Consider the following 4,561-nt stretch of genomic DNA (forward strand, 5'->3'; position numbering starts at 1 on the left):
TGTAACTGGCCACAGATCGTAACACAATCACAGACTGTAATCTAAACAGACTGTAACCCAACTACAGACTGTACCTGACCACAGTCTGTAACCCAACAGACAGTAATCCAACCAGGTTGTTACCCAACCATATTATAACCCAACCATAGATTGTAATGCAACCACAGATTGTAACCCAATCATAGATTGTAACCAAACACAGAATGTAATCCAATTACAGACTGTAACCCAACCACAGACCATAACCCAACCACAGACTGTAACCTGACCACAGATTGTAACCCAATCACAGGCTGTAGCACAATCACGGATGGTAACCCAACCAGATTGCAACCCAACAACAGACCGTAACCCAACCACATACTATAACTGACCATAGACTGTAAACAGATCACAGACTGTAACCCAACCACAGGTTGTAACCCAATCACAGACTGTAACTGACCACAGACTGTAACCCAACCACAGACTATAACCCAACCACAGACTGTAACTGACCACAGACTGTAGCCCAACCACAGACTGTAACCCAATAACAGAATGTAATTGACAACAGACTGTAACTGACCCAGACTGTAACCCAACCACAGACTGGAATACAATCACCGACTGTAATACAATCATAGACTGTAATACAATCACAAACTGTAACCTGAACACAGACTGTAACACATTACAACCAGTTCCAATTGACTTCCTGACTTTTTGACAGGTGATGAATGGGGGCGTTGTGAGAGGTGTGTACAGGGTGTTTGGTGAGGGTTTGAGGGGGTCATGCGGTAAATGGAGTGGAGGAGTGAGGGAAGGGGTTGAAGGGTTGAGAGGGATGGATGGGTCAGGGATATGAGATGGGAGGAGGGAGAACAAACAGATACACTGATATCCTATAAGAGCCCAACATTCTGCAATCCCCAGGCCCCATTGCCACTCTCACTGGGCTGGGACTCACCACTTGCCTTGATGAGCAGGAGAGCAGACCGCAGAAAATGAAAGATTCATTGAAAGTCTCCATCAATCAGTCCATCAGTCTTTCCAAGGTTCTTGCAGTGCTTTTGGGACTCAGCTGTTTGAGATTCCAGCAAAATTACAAAGTGCGATCACACTGACTCTGTGAGGCGCTGTTGAGAGTAATGGAGAAGATACTTAGCTTTGCTGCTCTTGTCAGGTCACTGAGCTTCTTCCAGCAATGAAGCAAAGTATGGGAGTGATGTTGGTGCTACCTCTATCCAGGCCTCTGGACACTCCTATGAGGTTGGGTGAAATTTATCCCTATTGTTGCCTTGACCTCCTCTGTTGGATCTTCCACTTGTTCAGAACCAAGATACTGTCCAGAATTGAAAAATGGAATAAGCAACCAGGAGATTGTGCCACGTTTTATGAGGTGCTACTGATGTATATGGCCCTCAGGAATAGTTGTAGATAGAGACATTTACTCAGGAACATCCTGTAGAGCAATTGAGGAACAAGCCCTTCAGTCAAATGCAAGTGGGGTCAGGGGCTTAGACTGAACCAGAATTTCACAGCAGGGTGGGATGGGAGATCACTACCTGTCCCCTAAACTCACCCTCATGACCCATTGCCCCTGAGTCCACCTCTTGTCCCTCCCTAATTCCTCTTCCACAGTTTCATTCAACCATGGGTTATGAGGAACATTGAAACAAATTTCAAGTAACAAAGATTATTCCTCAGTAAGATGAAATTGTTGTGGCCTCAGCCCAGCCCTGGTTAGTAATTCCTTTATTGAACTCCAATTAAATGGATAAGCTCCTGCTGGGGTAATTGTCAAGTTTTGGAACTTATCATATCATCAAACTATTTAATGTCAACTGGCCGGACAAATCGTTTACTCATTGTGGGTTGTATAATGTTCTTCAGGGTCAAACATCTCACCAATACCCATACGAGATAATATGTAAAATATCCAGCTAAGTCCAGGCTGCTAATTGGACCAGCAGGAAAAAAACGAAGAGTAAATGTTGCCAGAGGTGTTGTGATGTGAGAGGACATTATCAGGACCTGTCAATCCGAAATCTAAACCATTATCCAGCTGTCACTCAGCTGCTTCGTATTTATAAGCCTTTGAAGTGTTTTTGCTTTGACTAACTTGTCAATTTAAGTTACATTTCTTCTTGGATTTCCTGTAGGAAACTGGTTGGTATTCTTTACCAACTTTATTCCTTTCCCTTGATGGTAACCCCGTTATACTCCTGATCTGCTGTCAAAGTGAATATCACTTTACTCCCAGTTCAGGTACATTACAACATTATTCCAGAATTCTCACTACACTATTCTAAGTCTGTACCTTCACAAACTGTTTTAGCCATTTTAGTTAGTTTGACATTTAACTTGCATTCATTACACATTATATTAAGGGACCTTTTTGTGATTTTCTCACTGACCCATTGCACATTCCTATCTCAAACCAAAAATTGTAAAAATGTACAAGTGAGAAAACACTCTGTACACATTGGAATGAAAACAGTGAAAGATTTTGACTTTTTCTGGCAGGCTGTATGGCACCGGTCTCACCTTCATGAAGCGAGGGGTTGTTTCCAGATCCACATGAATCTTGGCCTGCAAGCCCTGGATTTTCCTGTTTGACCTTAAAGTCTTTCTAAATAGCTCTAGAAGCCCACTTACTCTCAACTGGAAAAATTCCACCCATTCTAACCCATTCCTTTAACCAAATTCATCCAGGAGGCTTGGCCCTTCACCTACTACCACCATCAAGGATAACTTTGCTGATTGGTAACTCTTTTGAGTACAAACCCATTTCCATTTGTTCCTATTCAGATGAAATTACATTGTTTCATAGTTTGCCATTGTGAGATTTGAACTCTTGATACTCTTTCGAGTACAAACCTGTTTCCATCTGTTTGAGATGAAGTCACATTGTTCCATAGTTTGCCATTGTGAGATTTGAACACTTGATACTCTTTCGAGTACAAACCTGTTTCCACCTGTTTCAGATGAAGTCACATTGTTCCATAGTTTGCCATTGTGAGATTTGAACTCTTGATACTCTTTCGAGTACAAACCTGTTTCCATCTGTTTCAGATGAAGTTACATGTTTCACAGTTTGCCATTGTGAGATTTGAACTCTTGATCTTGGGGTTACAAACCCAGTACCATAACCACTTGGCTATTTAGGCCAAGCCTAAAGCCTACTGCACCTGGTATTCCCAGGCAGTCTCCCATCCAAGTACTAATCAGGCCTGAGTCTGCTTAGCTTCCGAGATCAGACGAGATCGGGCGTTTTCAGACTAGTATGGCCATAGGTTACATTGTTCCATAGTTTGCCATTGTGAGATTTGAACTCTTGATACTCTTTTTGAGTAAACCTGTTTCCATCTGTTTCAGATGAAGTTACATTGTTTCATAGTTTGCCATTGTGAGATTTGAACTCTTGATCTTAGGGTTACAAACCCAGTACCATAACCACTTGGCTATTTAGGCCAAGCTTTGCTGATTGGTAGTTACTCTTCTTATGCCTTTTACTTGAGTGTCTTCACTTGTATATGTTTTGAGCTTGGCAGCTGTTTCTTCTAAACTTAATTGATGTTCGCCATTATTCCAATGTCTGAAGGCATGTTCCCTAATTATTGTAGTGGAAGCTCCTGTGTCTACTCCATTCTAACAAGTTTGCCATTAACTTTCACTGTGACGAATATTGGTTCTGTCTTTCCAACTTTTAGATTAAACAACGAGTAAATGTCAGAATTTATTGTTTCAGGCTCTTCTACATTGTAGATTTCATTGGGCTTCTTCTTTTGTTTACAAGCCTGCTTGAATCTTTCCTTGCACTGCTTCATTATATATCCATTTCTGTGACAATAGTAGCATTCGATTTTTTTTAAAGCGTCAATCACTGAAAGACTTATTGTTTCCACCTCTATTAAAATTATTCTTCAATTTTGCTACTAAGTTATTTTTCTTTATTCTCCGGCTAGTGGGGGCTGTTTCCCACTTCTCGGCAGAGTCTCGCTTTTTCGCACCCCATCAGCTGAGGTTTCTGCCTGATGTGAAGGACAGTGTCATTTTGTGCACCCTGTATTGCTTGTGAATCTCTTGCTGTGCTTTCCATGGCCAGCGCTATCTCTAGCGCTTCAAACACAGGTTCACTTCGGACAATAACCTTTTCTGAACAGTGTCCTCTTTCACACTACACACTAAACGATCTCTGAGCATGTCGTTCAGAGTTGTACCGAACTCACAATGTTCCGTTAGCTGCTTCAAATTTGCCATGTAGCATGTAATTGTCTCACCCGGGGCTCTATTTTGTGAATTAAACCTGAGCCTCTGCATCGTGACTGAGGGCTTGGGTTTAAAGTGACCCTTCACAAGGTCCACCAATTCATCGAAATTCTTCGAATCTGGGGCACTGGGTGCCATCAAACTTCAAATCAGGCTGTAGGTTTTCCTTCCACAAGTACTTTCACTCGCCTCTTCTCTTCCCCCATAATCTTGTTCATTTGAAAAAAGAATGTGAGGTGTTCTATGCATTGAGACTAATCATCTATGGCTGGTTTAAAAAGATCAATTCCCCCAAATTGTGGCATTT

General features: G+C 41.9%; 1 non-coding gene across 1 annotated transcript; it reads right to left on the reverse strand.

Annotated features, from left to right (window-relative positions):
* Positions 1–3,161: 3,161 nt before the first annotated feature.
* On the reverse strand, positions 3,162–3,280 carry LOC121285783. Its single transcript, XR_005944783.1, has one exon. It is a non-coding gene; the product is annotated as a 5S ribosomal RNA (ribosomal RNA).
* Between the last annotated feature and the right edge of the window lie 1,281 nt (positions 3,281–4,561).

The sequence above is a fragment of the Carcharodon carcharias genome, chromosome 1, assembly GCF_017639515.1.
Source record: "Carcharodon carcharias isolate sCarCar2 chromosome 1, sCarCar2.pri, whole genome shotgun sequence".
Classification (NCBI taxonomy): domain Eukaryota; kingdom Metazoa; phylum Chordata; class Chondrichthyes; order Lamniformes; family Lamnidae; genus Carcharodon; species Carcharodon carcharias.